General features: G+C 40.4%; 1 protein-coding gene across 1 annotated transcript in view; it reads left to right on the forward strand.

Moving 5' to 3' along the window:
* The first annotated feature begins 15,510 nt into the window (after positions 1-15,510).
* The window catches only part of TMOD2 (tropomodulin 2), a 48,975-nt gene continuing 44,693 nt past the window's right edge, over positions 15,511-19,792 (forward strand). Inside the window, exon 1 of the mRNA XM_045823206.1 lies at positions 15,511-15,625. The gene's annotated coding sequence lies outside the window, so the exon portion shown is untranslated. The remainder of the gene's footprint in view (positions 15,626-19,792) is intronic.

Here is a 19,792-nt window from a genome sequence, read left to right on the forward strand (position 1 = left end):
AAATATTGCCAGCTTTATTTCCCTTTTGTAGATTCACAATGCATATGAGAATACAGAAGTTTCTAGAAGTCCTGCAGCAAAGTAAGCTACTGGATGTTGCTTGACACCATAATCCCCAAACTCATTTGACCATAGAACTCCTTTTTTTTTCTCAGAGTTTTTGCAGGGAGCAGGACAGAGGGTGTGACAGGCCTAAATAAGAGAACAGAAAGATGACTTTGAAAAGTCAGAGATTACCAAAAGACAGAAAAGTAGGTACCTAAATAACATAAGGGGCAGAAAAAGAGCCAAGTCGGAAAAAGTCTAGGTGGTGATCACTTAATGCCTTTACAAAATGATCAAAGCCTCTGTAAAAGTGCAGGGAAAAGTTCCCACCACAAGTGCATGGAGATTCAAAAGCCATTCCACTTCTCTCTTATTCAGGCTAATTTCTAAGCTGCCCCTGGTTATTTTCAATTTCTTCAGCCACATTAAATCCTGGGTCATAAAATGCTCTGAAATAAATTTCACATAATTCTCAGAATTTCCTCCATGATTCATTTCTGTGATCGTCATGATAGTTTCCTTTAAATCTAAGAAATTAATCAGCTTGAATTAATACTTAGTTGATATTTTTATAGTTAGGGTTCTTTGTGAATTGTTTTTCCTTAGATATCTAGGCTGTTTCCAAATACCTAGTCTTTCTGTGAATTTTATATTGATTTCCCCCTAATTCAAAAAATAAAAGTTAATATCTACAATTTGTGTCTTAGATTGAATTTTTTTCTATGTTTATTTTTGCTTCTTCAATTTCGGTTTCATTTATATCTACCTACAACACAGGGGAAACCTCACAACTAATGGTGAATTATTAGAAGCATTTTCTTTGAGGCCAAGAATAAGAGAAGGAAGCCTTCTATTACTACTTCTATTTAATTTTTTTCTGGAGGTGCTAGCCAATGCAATAGGAAAAGGGGGAAGAAAGGGAAATGAAGATTGAAAAGAAATAAATTGTTGTTTACCAGTAATGGACAACACTAAAATGTTTACAGACAATGCAGGTAAGGTCTGCACTGGAACTGTTCAACCTTCAAAGTCATAACACACAAGATCAACATGCAACTATCAGTTGCATCAATCAATCAGACAATATAATTGTGGAAGAGATGACCTTCTAGATACCAAAAAACATTATGAGTAAACTTAACAAAAGAGAAGAATGCTTTATATGGAAGAAATCATAAAATTATATGAAAGGGCATAAAAGAAGGTATACATAAAAGCAGAGATGTGTTTATGGCTAGGAAGATGCAAAATGATGAAAATATCATTTTCTTCTCAAACTAATATATAAACTCACTGAAATTTTTACCAAAACTCCTATGGGATTCTTGTGGTAGGTAAAGGGCTAAGAAGAGCCAAGACATTAGAATGATGAAGGGGGACTTAACCTTCACAGCCATCAAGACATAACAAAGTGATGAGAAGTAAACCATTGCAGTAGCGGTTTACTGCAGTTGGGATAGACAACTGTAACACAGAGTCAACAAAGAAAGCCCAGAACAGACCCATACGTATCAGAGAAATTAACCTATGACAATAAATGCTGCTGGTACAATTAGTTATCTATGTGAAAAAAAGTGAAGTTAAATCTCTACCTTATACCATGTACCAAAATCAATTACAGAATGATTACAGATATAATTGGGGAAAGCAAACCTAACACTTTTAGAACAGAAACAATCACAAATGTATGAGGACTTCATACGTGACACAGGTGACCCCACAGTCCCCATGGGGAATGGTCTATGAAATACAGGATGCCAGGACAATTGGTTAGCCATTTGGTAGCATCTCTGTTCCTTACCATGCACACAATTTAATTCCAGTAGATCACAGACTTAAATGTGAAAAATAAAAATTTAAAACTTTCAAAAGAATATATAGAAAAGTATTTTTATAATCTCGAGAAAGGACTTAAGAAAAGGACTTCTAAGAAAGGACTTCTTTAGTAAGACCAAAAAAAAATTACTCATAAAAGAAAAGATTGGTAAACATAACATTAATGTTAAGAGCTGCTGTTGCCCTGGCTGTGTGGCTCAGTTGGTTGGAGCATCCTCCCGAACACCAAAGGGCTGAGACTTTGATTCCCAGTCAGATTCCCATAGGCACATTCCTATGTCATGGGCTCCATCGCAGATTAGGGCACATATGCGAGGTGGCTGATCATTGTTTCTCTCTCACATCGCTTCCTCTCTCTCCCTCTCTCTCTCTTTCTCTCTTTCTCTTTCTCTCTCTCTGTTTCTCTCCAGTGAGTATATATCCTTGGGTGAGGATTACAAAAAATTAAATTAAATTTAAATTTAAATTAAATTAGGAACTAAGAAAAGATATAGGTGCCCCAGGAACCAAACATATTTGAATGTTTGATTTATCCCTCATTACCCAAATTCCAGTTAATTTTTATATGAAAATCAGGAACCAATAGATGCTAAAAACTACATATTTTTCAACATTTAAATTCTGGCTATCTGAATTGAGAAACTACATAGATTCTGTTAGCAAAGAATGTTTTATTTGTAACATATACAACTAATACAACTGTAATAAAGATTAATATCTAGAGTGCTTAAAGGGCTGATTCTACCTAACAGACAAATAATCTAATGGCATAACTAGAATCTTATAGAAGAAAACATCCTGGTGTGAATAAACACATGAAAAGATGCTTAATGTTATTAATTATAAGAAAATTTCACATTAAGACAACAAAGGGTAACCATTTTACACTCAAAAGATTGGCAAAAGTTAAGTTTGGCAAGACTACTTATCAGTGAAGATATGAATTCGATGCGCTGTCGAGAGAAGTACAACTTAGTACGACCACTTTGAAAAACACGGCCATTATCTCACAAAACTGTACCTGTGCATTTCCTACAAGTCAGAAATTCTAATACCAGAAATTGTATATGCTCTGTTAAAAATTTCACACCTAAATGTCAGGGAATGTGTGTGAGAATGTTCATGTCTGCATCCTTCAGAATAACAACAACAACAACAACAAAAAAAAACCCTGGAAACAGAATAACAAAAACCTGGAAACAATCAATTAACCATCAATAGCAGAACAGATATGTAAATTATACTATACTTATATGATTATATATTTTAACAGCTTAATTGAGAAAAAATTCACATACCATACAATTATTTACTTAAAGTGTATAATTCAATGTTTTTTGCATATTCATACTATACTATTAGTCTTTTAATCATAATAAATTACATATAACATAAAATTAGCCACTTTTTAAAACCATATTTAAGTATATAATTTAGAGGTATTAATTATATCCACAAAGTTGTGCAGCCATCACCACTGTCTATTTCCAAAACTTTCTCATCACTCCAAACAGAAATTGCACCACAAAGCAACCACTACCCAATCCTGCCTCCCCCAGGCCCTGGTAATTTCTAATCTACTTTGTCTCCATGAGTCTGCCCATTGTAGATATTGATACAGGTAGAAACTTACAATATTTGTTGTTTTGTGGGTAGCTTATTCTACTTAGTGTAATGTCCTCAAGGTTCATCCATGTTGTAGCATGTGTCAAAACTTCATTTCTTTTATGGTTGAATAAAATTCCATTGTAGGGCTGTATCACATTTTGTTTGTCCATTCATCTGGTGATGGACACTTGGGTTGGTTCCACATTTTAGCTGTTGTAAATAATGCTGCAATAAACATTTATACATAAGTACTTGTTCACATTCTCGCTTTTCATTTCTTTGGGTATATGCCTAAGGGCAGAACTGCTGGGTCATAGATAATTCTATGTTTAGCTTTTTGAGGAACCACCGAACTGTTTTCCATAGCAACTACACCATTTTATATTCCCACTGGCAATGTACAATGATTCCAACTTTACTACATCTGTGCAAACAAATATTTTCTCCCAGTCTATGCCTTGCCTTTTCATTCTTTTAACAGTGCTTTCTCCAAGCAAAAGTTTTCAACCTACTAAAGTCCAACATCAATTTTTTCTTTCATGGATCTGCTTTTGGTGATGTGTCTAAAAAGTCACCATCTAATGCAAAGCCACCTAGATTTTCTCCTGTTACCTTCAAAGAGTTTTATAGGTTTTTGTTTTGTAGTTATGTCTACAATCCATATATTTTTTGTGAATAGTAAAAAGTCTTCTTAGATTTATTCTTTTGCATATTGATGTTCAATTGTTGCAATACCATTTGTTGAAAAGACGAGCTTTTCTCCATTAAATTGCCATGGCTTTGTTGTCAAAGATACGTTAACTGTAGTTCTGTGAATCTATTTCTGGGCTTTTTATTCTGTTCCACTGATCTATTTCACCAACACCACATTGTCTTGATTACTGTAGCTTCATACTAAGTCTTAAAGGTGGGTAGTGTAAGTTATCTGACTTTGTTCTTCTTTAGTATGGTATTGGCTATTCTGGGGCTTTTACTGCTCCATATAAACATTGCAATAATTTTGTTGATGTCTACAAAATAACTTGCTAGGGTTTTGCTCGGGATTGCATTGAATCTACAGGTGAAGTTGGGAAGAATTACTGCCCTAACAATATTGAGTTTTCTCATCCATGATCATGAAATACCTCTCCATTTATTTAGATCTTCTTTGATTTGTTTCATCTGAGTTTTGGTGTTCCCTTCATATAGATATTATATATATATATATATATATACCTAAGTATTTTTTCTGTTTTTTTCTTTGTGCTAATGTTAATAGTGTTGGCTTTTTTCAAATTCCAATCATAGAAAAGCAATTGACTTTTGTATATCAGCCTTGTGTCCTACAGCCTTGCTATAATCACCTATAGCAACCTCACTCCAGGAGCTTTTTTAAAATCATTCTTTGGGATTTTCTATATAGACAGTTATGCCATCTATGAACACAGACAGTTCCATTCCTTCCTTCTCCATTTGTATACACCATCCCCATTGCCGAGCCCCTGTTCTTATCTTACTGCATTAACTAGGACTTCCAGTACAATGCTGAGTAGGAATGGCAAGGGGAGACGTCCTTGCCTTGTTTCTGACCTTAGGAGGAATGCATCTAGTTTCTCACTGTTAAGTATGTCAGCTGTAAAGTTTTTACAGATGTTCTTAATCACATATAAAGCTCTCCTCTATTTCTAGTTTGCTGGAACCTTTTTATCATAAATGAATGTTGTATTTGTCAAATTATTTTTCTGTACCTACTGATATGATCATATGATTTTTTTTCTTTAGCCTGTTGATATGATAAATTACATTAATTGATTTTTTGAATGTTAAACCAACATTGTATAACTGAAATAAATCCCACTTGTTTGTAGTATATAACTCTTTTTATATACATTATTGGATTTGAATAATTTTGAGGACTTTTACATCTACTTTTATGAGATATATTGGCCTATAATTTTCCTTTATTTGTAATGCCTTTGTCTGGTTTTGGTATTAGGGTAATGCTAGCCTCACAGAATGAGTTAGGAAGTAGTCCTTCTGCTTCTGTTTTCTGGAAGAAATTACAGCAAATTGGTATCATTTCTTCCTTAAATACTAGTAAAATTCACCAGTGAAATTATCTGGGTCATGATAAAGTTCATAAAGATTAGGGCAGAAGTAAAGTAAATGGAGTCTAGAAAACAATAGAGTAAATCAACAAAATTAAAAGTTGGTTCTTTGAAAAGATCAACAAAAGTGACAAACCTTTAGCTAGAATGACCAAGAAAAAAAGAAAGATGACTCAAATATCAAAATTAGAAATGAAAGAGGGCACATCACTACTGACCTTACAGAAATGAAAAGGATAATAAATTCATATTATGTACAACTGTATGTCAACAAACTAGACAACTCAGATAAAATGGATAAATTCTTAGAAAGGCACAAACAAAAGAAACTGACTCAAGAAGAAATATAATCTAAATAGATGTAGAACAAGAAAAGAGGCTAAATTAGTAATTTTTAAATTTCTGACAAAGAAAAGCCAAGGCCTAGAAGGCTTCTTTGGTAAATCTACCGAACATTTAAAGAATTAATACCAATCCTTCATAACCACTTCTACACAAATAGAAGGGGAGGGGAACACTTCCTAACTCGTTCTATTGATATAAGGCAAGTATTACTCCAATACCAAAACTAGTCAGAGGCATCAAGAGAAAAGAAAATATAGACCAATTTTCTTATGAATATGGACACAAAAATTTTCAACAAAATATTGGCAAACTAAATTCAACAACATATATCAATAAAAAGGATTATACACCATGATCAAATGGGATGTATCCCAGAAATGAATATTTAATCTAACATATAAAAATCAAAGTGATAAACCATACCAATAGAATAAAGGGGAAAAAAACACATGATCCTCATAATGGACACAGAATAAGTCTTTAATGAAATCCACCAACCACCCTTTCATGATAAAAGCATCAAGCAAAGTAGACAGGAACTTCCACAAACTCATAAAGGGTGTTTACTAAAGAATACCATCAAAAAAGTGAAAAAAAGAACAATTCACAGAATGGGAGAAAATAAATGCAAATCACATGTCTGATAATGCATTTATGACCACCAGAACATATAAAAATTTATGAATCAGTAATAAAAGACAAATAACCCAATTAAAACTTAAGGGATTCGAAAAGACATTTCTCTATAGAAAATATAAAAATGGCCAAAAAGCACATGAAAAAATGATCATCATTAGTCATTGGAGAAATGCATATCAAAATCACAATGAAATACCATTCTACTTTCTCTGGATGGCCATAATTTTTAAGCTAAGCATTAGCAAGTGTTGGCAAATGTTGGGAACCACTCTGCCTGGTTTCAGAAGCTGTAATCCCCCCATGGCTAAGGATGAGTGAGTGACCTTCTAACCATAAGCCACTAAGGAGACAAAGCTTATCTCCCTGGCAGGGGTGCCACTTCTGCCTCTTTTACTTCACCCTGCCTGTCCCCCCATGTGCTTGATCAGTTAGCCAATGACAGGTAAGATTCCTGAAGGAAGGGCACGATCACAGGGAGGCCCAAGGAAGGACTTAAGGGGCTACAGGAAAAGGGGGTGATAGACCCTTGCCCCTGGGCTTTGACAAAGCCTGAGTTCTCATTCCATCTTCAAGAACGCTTCTAATCTCTTGGCTGCCTTACTTCCCCTGCCTGACTTAAGCCTGAAACAATGACAAAGGGCAGTGCAGCCCTGTGCTGGAAAGGGCGGGTTCCCTGGTGATCAGGCCTAAGAAAGAAAACGTAAAATCCTGTGAAACCTGCTTTGCTAAGAATGCTCGCAATTAAATAAAGTTCTGAGCAGGAAATGAGTTTGTTTCCCAAAGTTTTGTAGCCCTTTAGCTAATAGACCCTGACTCAGAACAGGCCCTCATAGTTCTTTGTATGCTATCTATTGTTTGATCCCTACTGCCTGACAATGATTAATAAGCTTTACCTGTATTCCTGTGCAAAATGAACCTAATAAAAGCCCATTGAGGAAAAGTCTCTTGGCCCTTCTCCTTTGAGAGATCGGCCACCTTTCCTCCCCAAGCAGATCATGTCTTGGTAGACTTATTCTCATCTGTGGCGGCCAGGGGAGGGGGGGGGTGTCCTGTGGGCAGAGTCTCCCCACAGGCAAAGATATGGAGGAATTGGAAGCCTCACACATTATTGGTAAAAATGTAAATTGGTGCAGCTACTTTGGAAAACAGCCTGGCAATTCCTCAAGAGGCTAAACATAAAGTTTCCATATGACCCAGCAACTCCACTTGAAAAGAAATGAAAATGTGTATCTGTACAAAAACTTGTGCACAAAGTGCATAGCAGCATTATTCATAATAGCCAAAATGTGGAAACAACCTAAAAGTCCATCAACTGACAAATAAAGAAAATGTGGTATATCCATATAGTATAATGTCATTTGGTCATAAAAACAAAAAAAAAGAATAAAGTACTGATACTTGCTACAGCATGGATGAACCTTGAAAACATTATGCTAAGTGAAAGAAGGCAGTCTTAACGCTCATGTGTTTTATGATTCCATATTTATGAAAGGTCCAGAATAAGCAAATCCAGAGAAGACAGAAAATAGATTAGTGGTTTCCAGGGGCTGGCAATGTGGTGGGAAGGGGCAGTGACTGCTAAGGTACATGAAGTTTCTTTCTGTTTTTTTAAAAACATTCTAAAGTTAGATTAGGTGACAGTTACATACTCTGTGAATATACTTTAAAAAATTGAATTGTACAGTTTTTAAAAGGGTGAATTTGTGGTCTATAAAATATATCTCAATGAAGTTGCACTTAAAAATGTAAGAATGCTCCATTGCTCAGCTCCAACCATTAACAATCCATGACCAAGCTTGTTTCATCTGCTCCCCACACTGCCCCCCTACCACCACCACTCTCACACTGGATTATTATAAAAGTAAACCCCAGAAATTATTTTTTCCAAACAATTCAGTATTTTTAGTAATATGTAGTAGTATCTCTCCACAAGAAATCTTAAAATTTAAAATAATACCTTAATATAATTAAACATCCTATGTTCACATTTCCCCCAATTGTCTTATAAACACAGATTTTAAACAGCTGCTTTGGACCTGGCCCATGTGGCTCAGTTAGTTGGGCATCATCCACCAAACTACAAGATCAAGTGTTCTACTCCCATTCAGGGCACATGCCTGGGTTGTGGGTTTGGTCCCCAATCAGGGCACATGCAGGAGGCAACTGATGAACGGATTAACCAACCAATCAATGTTTCTCTGTCACATCAGTGTCTTTCTTCCTCCTTTCTCCTCTCTCTAGATCAATAAAAGAAATTTCTTTAAAAGCCAACTGATTTATTTAGGTCAAAATCATTACACTGTATTTGGTTATTTCTCTTATGCTATGTACCTATAAGCTCTCCCTTTTCTTCTTCCTGCAATTTATTTATTGTTTGTCTTATAGAATTTCCCACACTCTGAATTTTGTTGATTGCATTACTGTGATGTAATTTACATGATCACTGTTATATGGTGATTCACTTTTAGATACTTGCTGTCAATTACACTATAAATATGACTTAATTCGAGGTTCATCAACACAGCCACCAATGCTGTAGAGCTGACCATATTCTTTGCAGCATATTTGACACAAATCATCAAATGTAATCTCTGTGACAACAGTATATGGTAAGTATTGCAATACTATACCCAGTCTACAGATGAAGACACTGGGCTTAGAGAGGTTAAAGAGACTTCATCACAGTCAAGCAGACAATAAATATCTGGATTTAAATGATAATCCATACCTCTCATACTTCTATTACATGATAATATCCCCATCCTTTGCCTGTGGGTTGTGATTCTTGTTTATTTTTATCAACTCTGTGAAATAGTCCTTCAGTCCATCCAAAGAACTTACTTTCACATTTCATCTGTAACACTGAGGATGCTTTCAGCTTCAAGTAACAGAGAACCCCATCTCAAATTGACTCAACAATAAGGATATTTATTATCTTACATAACAAGAAATCCAGAAGTAGGGCAGACCAGGGCTGATTGACTTACTGACTCAACGACAACATCACAGACCCAGTTCATCCTGTCTCTTTACTCTGCCATCATCAGTGTGTTGGCTTTGTCCTAAGGCTAGATCCCCTGCTGGTTCTAAGATGGCCATTCCAATCTCAGGTAATGCAGTCATATGCAAAAACATCCGTGGAGATGGTGGCGTGTTTCCCTGTATGTCTGTTGAAGAGCAAGAAAACATTCCCAGAAGGCCTTCAGCAGGCCTCTCCTCAGGTCTCCCTGGCCAGACCTGGGTTACATTCCCACCTCTAATCTCTCACTGGCCAGTCAAGAAGGATCCTATTCCCCTTGCCTGAGATAGGTAGGAGTATACCTGTGAGATGGTAATAGCGTCACCTTCCCTATTGGGTGAACACCTGGTGAGGCTTCCGTAAAGAAGAAGAAAGAGGATGGAATGGATGTTGAGCAGGCAAGCAACAGTATCAACTACATGTTTCTAATGAGATATGCTACATTTTCCATTGTGAATAATAAAAATACTTCATTATAACAGCCATACAGAACTTTTTACTATCAAGTGATTTTTACTGTTGTTGTACAAGCTTCCTTATGTGCATGAGAAAGAGACTAGAATAGATGATCTGTAAGGTCCATTTCAGCTCTAGGAGTTCTGTCTAAAAATTTACATTTTCATTTTTCAAAAAACAAATTGAAAACTTACACCTACTAGATATACTCCAGAAATGGTGATGGGTTTCAACCGATTATAGGTATGGCTGCCATCCTTTTCTCCCTTAGAAAAAATTTTAAGTATATTTTATTGATTATTACAGTTGTCCCACTTTTTTCTCCCCTTTATTTCCCTCTTCCCTGCACCTCCCCTCCCACAAGCATCCCCCCCACCTTAATTCATGTCCATGGGTCATACATATAAGTTCTTTGGCTTCTCCATTTCTCATACTATTCATAACCTCCCCCTGTCTATTTTGTACCTACCATTTATGCTTCTTATTCCTTGTACCTTTTCCCTGGTTCTCCCCCCTTTACCTCCCTCTCCCCACTGATAACCCTCCATGTGATCTCCATTTCTGTGATTCTGTTCCTGTTCTAGGTGTTTGCTTAGTTTGTTTTTATTTTTAGGTTCAGTTGTTGATAGTTGTGAGTTTGTTGTCATTTTACTGTTCATAGTTTCAGTCTTCTTTTCCTTAGGTAAGTCTGTTTAACATTTCATATAATAAGGACTGGATGATGATGAACTCCTTTAACTTGACCTTATCTGGGAAGCACTTTCACTGCCCTTCCATTCTAAATGATAGCTTTGCTGGACAGAGTAATTTTGGATGTAGGTCCTTGCTTTTCATGACTTTGAATATTTCTTTCCAGCCTCTTCTTGCCTGTAGGTTTCTTTTTGAGAACTCAGCTAGTCTTTTAAAAAAAAATTTATTTATTTATTTATTTATTTCTAGAGAGGGGGTGGTAAGGAGAAAGAAACATCAATGTGTGGTTGCCTCTCAAGCGCCCCCTACTGGGGACCTGGGCCAGGCATGTCCCCCGAGTGGTAATCAAACCCCTACCATTTGATTCACAGGTTGGTGCTCAATCCAATAAGCCACACCAGCCAGGGCCTCAACTGATAGTCTTATGGGAACTCCTTTGTAGGTGACTGTCTCCTTTTCTCTTGCTGCTTTTAAGATTCTGTCCTTTAATCTTGGGTAATGTTATTATGATGTGCTTTTATGTGTGCTTCTTTGGTCCAACTTCTTTGGGACTCTCTGAGCTTCTTGGACTTCCTGGAAGTCTATTTCCTTTGCCAGACTAAGGAAGTTCTCCTTCATTATGTTTTCAAGTAAGTTTTCAATTTCTTGCTCTTCCTCTTCTCCTTCTAACACCCCTATGATCTGGATGTTGGAACATTTAAAGTTGTCCTGGAGGAGGTTCCTAAGCCTCTCATTTTTTTTTTTTTGAATTCTTGTTTCTGCATTCTGTTCTGGTTGGATGTTTATTTCTTCCTTCTGCTCCCAAGTGTTGAGTTGAGTCGTGGTTTCCTTCTCTTCACTGTTGGGTCCCTATACATTTTTCTTTATTTCACTTTGCATTGCCTTCATTTTTTCCTCTATTTTGTGACCACACTCAACCATGTCTGTGAACATCCTGATTACCAGTGTTTTGAACTCTTAATCTGATAGGTTGGCTACCTCTTTGTCACTCAGTTGTTTTTCTGGAGTTTTGATCTGTTCTTTCATTTGGGTCATATTTCTTTGTCTTGGCACACCTGTTATAAGGGGTGGAACCTTAGGTATTCACCAGGGCAGGCAACCCATGTCACTGCCTTGTGGCACTGTATGTGGGGGAGGGGTCAGCACTTTCAGTCACTTCCCCGACTACCCACAAGCAAATTGGGCCCTTCTGGTGCTGATTCCCAGGTGAGTGAGCTTGTATACATTCTAGGGTCCTGCAGGTCTCTCCAACTTTCCTATGAGTGTGGGAGTTTCTCCTGCCACCACAATTCCCACAGGTTTTTTCAGTCAGAGGTTTTTGAGGCTTTATTTCCCCACCCTGGAACCCTGGGCTGTGCAATCTGACTTGCTCCCCAGTTGTCCCTCTTGGTTTATCCACACCCAAATGTGGGACCACCCAGTCTACCAGCCACCACCTCGCCGGTCCTCCAGCTGCAACCTTGCCATGCATCCTCTCACACTGGTTACCTGTCTCAGCCCCTCCTACCAGTCTGGATGAATGTTTCTTTTTCTTTTTTTTTTAAGATTTTATTTATTTATTTTTAGAGAGGGAAGGGAGGGAGAGAGAGAGAGAAAGAAACATCAATGTACGGTTGCTGGGGGCCGTGGCCTGCAACCCAGGTATGTGGCCTGACTGGGAATCAAACCTGCGACACTTTGGTTCACAGCCCACGCTCAATCCACTGAGCTATGCCAGCCAGGGCTGAATGTTTCTTCTTGAACTCCTTGGTTGTTGGACTTCCATACAGTTCAATTTTCTGTCAGTTCTGGTTATTTTTCATTTTTAAATTTGTTGTTGTCCTTCTTTTGGTTGTGTGAGGAGGCAATGCGTATCTACCTATACTTCCATCTTGGCCAGAAGTACAGAAATTTTTAGAGAGATTTAAAGAACTAAATTGACTAAAATGTATGATATCTGTCCATTAAATTTTAACATAAAAAATAGAGGGGTTATCTATTCTACTTTCTCACTCTATTCTCACTCATCCATTAACATCTACTTGCTGCCAACCCTCCTGGTATAGACAGATTGATTAGAAGTTCTTTTCATAATGTTTCCTTTATTTGGTGCCAACATCCTCCTGGAGCTTATACATGGCCCTGGGCTTGTCAGATAGCTCTTGTATCTCTCCTTTGACTGCCAGCTATGACTTTGAAATCATTTTTGTGCCTGCTTGCTTTCACAGTCTTTATCTGAATAATGCTCCATTCATTTCATCACACACAGACATGTTACACTACTGAGTATCTTTGCTATATCAAATCTTTACTACTTTTTCTTATCTGAATAAAATCGCTTGCCTGGCTGGTATGGCTCAGCTGGTTAAGTGTTATCCCACAAAGCCAAAGGTCGCCAGTTCAATTTCCGGTCAGGGCACATGCTTGGTTTTCAGACCTGGTCTCCAGTTGGGGTGCATGTGAAAGGGAACTGATGGATATTTCTCTCACACATTGATGTTTCTCTCCCTCTCTTTCTTTCTACCTTCCTCACTCTAAAATAAATAAATATATTTTTAAATGCTTTATTATTTTCAGTGTATGCCTACCTTCGATTTTCTCTGGGAAAACTGACAGCTTGATCTGTAAGCAGTCCCATTGTCTAACAGAAGGCTATGATTTGTGACAAGCACACAATGTAAAGTCAAAGATATCATGTCTGTTACACAGAACATTTGGAATAACACTAGGAAAACACGGAAATGTAATTTAAGCTGGTTTGGTCACACCTCCATTTCATTTAACTCTTTCCAAGATGAGACTTGTCATTCTGGTGAGGAGGCCCAGGGTGCCATCCAGTATCACAGTTGATGGTGGAAACCACACTGGTCTCTCAGTCAGCAGTGCCTGTAAGCCACTGTTCATCATGCTAGTTCCAAAAGCCCTGGAGAATTCACTTTATTTTCTGATGCAGCCCCCTTACTGGAGAAGGTATGGCCCTGTTTTGAAACACAGAAAAGAAAGACAGTGCTGTGGGTGCCTCTTTAGGGAATGCCAGAGTACCCAGGGTGGAAGGAGAAAAGATAGGCTTAATGACCAGTTGGATGACCTTGGGTAAGTCATATCACCTCTCTGTGCCTTTAGAACTCTGACTGGAGAAAGCTCTTCACTCTGTATCTCACAGGTTATCACAAAAATCAAGTGAGAACATGAATGGGAAAGTATTTCACAAATGCGAAGTGGTGTTGTTACTTTCCAATAGAGAATTTCCTCTGCAGCACTTCTTTCCCCACATGATTCCTGCACAGGTCGCACAGATGATGATGCCATTTCATCTCCATTCACCCTTTGCCTGTTTCAGGCAGAGATTACACCTGGAATGCTGCTTGCATCCACCATTTTTCTTTTTCTGTTAAAGATTTTATTCATTTTTAGGGAGGGGGGAGGGAGGGGCAAAAAGAAAGGAAGAGAAACATCAACGCGTGAGAGAAACATTGATCGATTGCCTCTCACATACAACCCAACCAGGGACCAGGCCTGCAACCCAGGTATGTGCCCTGACTGGGAATCAAACTGGTGACGTTTTGGGTAGCAGGCCAGCACTCAATCCACTGAGCCACACCAGCCAGGGCCTTAATTTTTCTTCCACTACAGCTCTAAGATGTAAATCTCACCACAGTGTGAAATACTGTATAGTAGCTACTTACAAAACTCGACATACCTGAAACTGTCCAGATAAATGTTATAAGCAAGAATTATAACATGGGGAGACATCTCCTTCAAAAAGGAGATCAAGTCTAACTAGAAAAAGCTCCTGAAAGGTTACCCCATTGTGCTGTGTAGTTTGGCACCTCCTTATGCTACATAGTTTGGTAATTAATAATTTCCGTAGGTTTTTAACATTTACTTGGGACATGGGTATTGATTTCTTATAGAGAGGGAAAGGGAGGAAGAGAGGGAGAGAAACATCAACCTAGTGCGCATGTGCCCTAACCAGGAATAGAACCCCTAACTTACTGATTTCCAGGAAGATGCTCCAACCAATTGAGCTACGCTGGCTAGGGATAGGCCCAGCTATCTTTGATTCAGCATTACATGCAGGTTTTTCCAGGTAAAAAGTATGCCGGGGAAGGTCCTTGCACCTCCCAAGGAAGGACCCTTTACTGAGCATGTGCTAAGTACCAGACACAGGCGCTTTCGCGCCTAATAGTATTTGGTCCTCACAACTTACGCGTTACGCCTACTTTACAGATGAGGATACTAAGGCTAACAGAGGCCAAGTTGTTCAGCCTCACATCTAATGAAGCCACTGCATGTACATGGGCTCGCAAACACTCTCACGCCCCAGACTTCAGATCTGCTCGCTTACTTCCCTACCCTCAAGCCTATACCCCAGAGACTCCGCACGCTTGCGCCCAGGCCCGAATAAAACCAGTAAAACCCAGGGCAAGCCAAGTCTGTATCTGAGCCTCGTCTCCATCTGAACTGGGTCTTGACGAGACTGCCACGTTAAGGTGTTCACTCACCCAGCAGCTCCTCACAAGACTGAAGAGTCCCTGCTACCTACCCTATCTGTAGTCCCTAGCTTCTCAAGAGAGCCTGCAAAGCTTTTCCCCAAGGCTGAGACTCTCCTCGCCCGCAGAGCCCTTAAGGGGTCCGGACGTAGATTCTGGAAGACAACGCTTGCTTGGCAGGGACGAAGTAGAGGCGAGAAGCGGGCAGGGGGTCCCGCGTTCGCGCGGGAGCCGCGCGCCGCCGGAACTACGCTTCCCAGCGTGCTCCGCTGCCGCGTGCTCCCGGGCGCAGCGCCCGCCTGCGGTCTGGGAACCGCCTGTTGATCGCCGCGCTCGGCTACGGCGCCGCCCCTGCTCGTGGCCCGGCTACCAAGAAGCTGAAGGACTGACAGCTCGCACAGCCGGCTACGGGATGGGCGCACGGATGGGTGAGCACGCGGAGGGCTGGGAGGGGTCCGGCTGGGGCCACGCGCTGTCTGCAGCCCCGGTCTGCAGCGCCAGGGCAGCCGCTCCTTCCCTGTGGCTGGAGGATGCTCCGCAGCGTTGGCGCTCGGCCGGCAGGGTGCGGAGAGCGGGGCTACCTCGTGCCTCCAGCGCGGGGCTGCGCAGAGGAGAGCTATCTGTGCTTGAGGATGCGCGGGCGGGAGGCGCCTTCGGGTGTGTGTTCCACGCCCTGCACTGCGCCTCCGCAGCCTCTGCAGCCCTCCGGGCCGCTGCAGGGAGGGCGCGGTCTCCTGTCCTCCCTGGGCTGCGCGGTTGGGTTTTTCCACGCTGGGCTTTGTTCACCACTTTCCTCTCCTGTGAACATGTGACGAGCTCCCAGTACCTAACTAATGCCTCACACTGCATCGTTAAAGCGGGAGATGGGGAAGGGTGGGGTAGGGTGGACACCGGCTTGCGTCTTTTTCTAAGACCCCCGGAGCTGTCATCCGCAGGGAGTTTCAGCCTCCGAGCAAGCAGCATTCAGAGAGCGGCCTGATGCAGGTCCTTGAGACCCTTATATTTTTCCTGATTAAAGAAAAGGTAGCAAGTGTTCTCTTGTGTCTTCCTAAATTTACCCTGTTGACCTGCAGAAATGAAGCTTGATTTTTTAATGCCGTAATAATAATATTAACACAAGTCTTCTCATGGGAATTTTAACTTAAAGTATTCAAAGGTTGGAAGCTGATGCAGGCCAAATGCAAATTAGCAATGAAATGCTACGGCATCATCTTGCCCATTAGACATCCGAATCACGAGGCACTTGGAAAGGCAATGAAAAGAACATCGGAGCAGGTGTTTTTAGGACAGGTTCCTGTCTTAACTCTACGGTTAAGAAGCTGAGGGACTCTGGGCAAGTCCCTTCACCTCTCTGGGCCTCTTGCATGTAAGATGGGACGTTTGGGTAAATGATTTCTAAACCTGTGTTCTTCCAAAATTCTCGTAACGGAACTGAAGGGACGAGGGGGCTCTGTTCAACACCATCGTGAAGACCCTGATTGTGATAGAGCAAGTGGCTTTACCCTGGAGAGGAGGAAAGATTTTTCCGGGTTTATGCAATCTAATTTAAAAAAAGTGATTTCCTTTATCTATTCTCTTTAGTCTGACCCAGTAAATATGCATTACCACTGTTTTAATTTTTGTCGATTACTGTAAATTTGTAGGCAACGTGTTATGTTTGTTTTTGATTTGCTGAAGGTGGAGTGATGAGATCAGCAGGTAAAGGGAGAAGCTAATGGCCCCCCAGGGTGGGCTGCAGTTGTCATATGTGGGCAATAGGGCTGTGGGGAGGAAGCCCCAGCAAGAAGTAAGCAGAGAGCATATCCACTGAAGAAAAGAGAGGGCTGGGTGCTGATGGGTTTATTTGAATAATAAATACTACACAATAGAAGGAATGAGAGAACCAGAAAACCACTGCAATGCAAACCCTAACGTAACTGATTGAGACAGGGACTCATCCACAGTTACAGCACCTTTGAGTGAGCCCTAACCAGTGCGGCTCAGTTGGCCAGGTGTTGTCCAGGTCCCCAGTTCAGTTCCCCATCAGGGCACCATGCTTGGGTTGCAGGTTCCCCCCCCCCGCCCCCCAAAACATAGGAGGCTCAAATGGTTGATGTTTCTTTCTCACATCGGTGTTTCTCTTCCTCTTTCTCCCTCCCTTCCCCTCTCTCTAAAAACAAATTAATTAATTAATTAAATCTTTTTAAATTTCTGAGTGAATTGTTGGGAAACAGGATTTTCACATTTTTTCAAAGCATCTCACCACAGATTGTCTAGGAAACATGAGGCCTTACAGTGAAGAGATGAGCAAGTTATCACTGGAGCCTGGTGATCAGGCTTACTAGTGCCTGGAATGAGTCTCCTGCTGAGATGCAGTCAGGTCATAACTTCACCCATGGTGTGTTCCTGCCAGGAAGACTGGAGGAGTAGGGAGTATTGTAGCTTAAAATACTCAAGTGATGTGACATCCAGTCAGGGTGTGTGAACATTGGATCCTAAATCAGAAAAAAAAAATAGCTGTAAAAGATGATTTGGGACAATTAGGGAAAATTGAATGTCTTGAATATTAGATAATATTATGGAATTACTTTGAATTTTGTTAGGTGCAGTAGTGGTACTATGGCTATGTAGGACCCTGTCCTTAATCTGTCAAGATGTGTGTCTTAGAGGCAGAATGTCTTGACATCTGCAACTTTCAGCTGGTTCAGGAAATAAGTATAAGAGTTGGGGAGCAAGCTCAGAAATACAGTGGAGTGATGACGTTGGGTGAATCAAAGACAGTGGTATAGATGTGCTTATTATATTATTTTAACTTTTTGTAGATTGAAACTTTTTAAATTAAGAAATTGGGAGATATCAATAGAGTCAATAAGTACATAAAGGAAAGCATTGTAGAGGACTGGGTGGTTGGTGACGGACAGCTGCAGTGAGTTCATGGGGAATGCACAGTTGGGTCCCTTTCCTGGTTCATTCTGGCTGCTGAGTGATTTTCTTAGGATACCCACCTCCTAACTATAACCTCAAAGTATTAGAAATTACCAAACCTTAGAAATTCCAGCCCTACTCAACAACCATCTTGAACGCACTGCCCCTTTCCTCTCTGTGTTCAAGATCTGTGTGAATGCAGAAGGTTCCAGGCAGTTGTTCTTTTTGTTTTGAATGAGGGAAGTGTTAGAGAAAGGACAGGTCCAGCTTTTTGACAGAACAGAAGATGTAGGGTTTCCTCTGATTCCCTTTATTTGCAAATCACATGCAACCAATTGTTTCCTTATAGACTATAAGTGGTTCAAAAAGGTGCATAGAAGGCATGAGCGAAAGAGACTTCCTGTATCCAGACCAAGAAAACAGAAATAACTCTTGATAATGCTATACAGAACTTTGTGCTACAAGAATATTTTTTGCTATACCTGCAATGTATATATAAAAATACTGCTTTTATGTTTTGCCCTGCTGTTTTGGCATCAAGGCCTCTCTTTCATGTCTGTTACCAGTATTCTGGATTCCTCCAGTGACGGCTGAATAGAGAGGAAATGAGAAGGTCAGCTCTAGGACTGTGGATGACAGGAGTTCCTGAAGCAGGGTATAAGACTAGTGGTGCCAGGCTTGTACATAAGGAGTAAGAAGCAAATCTGAGGCACGAGCCCTAAGAAGAAACTGGAGGCCTCTCATCAGAAGGGTTGGAGAGGTCTAGAGTGTAGGGTGCGGGCTGCTGTTCAAGCCTGTATATGCAAGGACTGCCGTCTCTGTTGTGGATTGCTGACAGCCATTCTGTCTGGGCAGTGTTCGTTCCAAACCAGTTGCTAAATATTTTGCCTATAATCTTGTTAAGCATTTGTGAGTCACAGTACCTACAGAGAAAGAGGCAAGATACATGGCTCAAAAACTATATTAGCCATCAGAAGCCAGGAGGGTACGTGAGCCGAGAGATAAAAGTAGGGAACCCATCATGCTAGTCAGGAAGTGAAAAGCTTATAACTTCCCGAAGGCAAGGTGAGAGGAGATGGCTAGCATCAATAGGCAGTTAAAAATGAGCCCTGACTGGTATGGGTCAATGGATTGAGCACCATACTACAAACCAAAGGGTTGCTAGCTCGATTCCCAGTCAGGGCACATGCCTGGGTTGCGGGCCAGGTCCCCAGTAGGGGGTGCCTGAGAGGCAACCACACATTGATGTTTCTCTCCCTCTCTTTCTCCCTCTCTTTCCCTCTCTAAAAAATCTTAAAGAAAAAACAACAAAACTAAAACACAGATACCCAAGTGGAAGGCAAGGAGGCAGGCAGACAGAAATGGGGACTCCTGGGAAAACAGAGAATAGGACTGGACAAAGGGAAAAGGAAGCAGCAAGTAGAACCTGACAAGAGAATTAGAAACCAGGTGGCAGTCTGGGCAGACAGTAAGACTTCCATGCTAAAGAGCTTCTGCCCCCGGCCAGGAAGTTTCTTGACTACTTCTTGCCCTACTTCTTGACCAGGTGGAAACCAGTCTTGTACTTTTGAAAGCCCACTTATGGTGGCTTGCTACACCAGGCAACACTGACTCAAGGCTCTTACAGGGTGCTGCCTCTCTATATTTAACAGATAATGACGGGGAGAACGAATACCCCAAATAGGAGATTA

This window comes from Phyllostomus hastatus, unplaced genomic scaffold, assembly GCF_019186645.2.
Source record: "Phyllostomus hastatus isolate PE091 unplaced genomic scaffold, TTU_PhHast_1.1 phas_scaffold_501, whole genome shotgun sequence".
In the NCBI taxonomy this organism is placed as follows: Eukaryota; Metazoa; Chordata; class Mammalia; order Chiroptera; family Phyllostomidae; genus Phyllostomus; species Phyllostomus hastatus.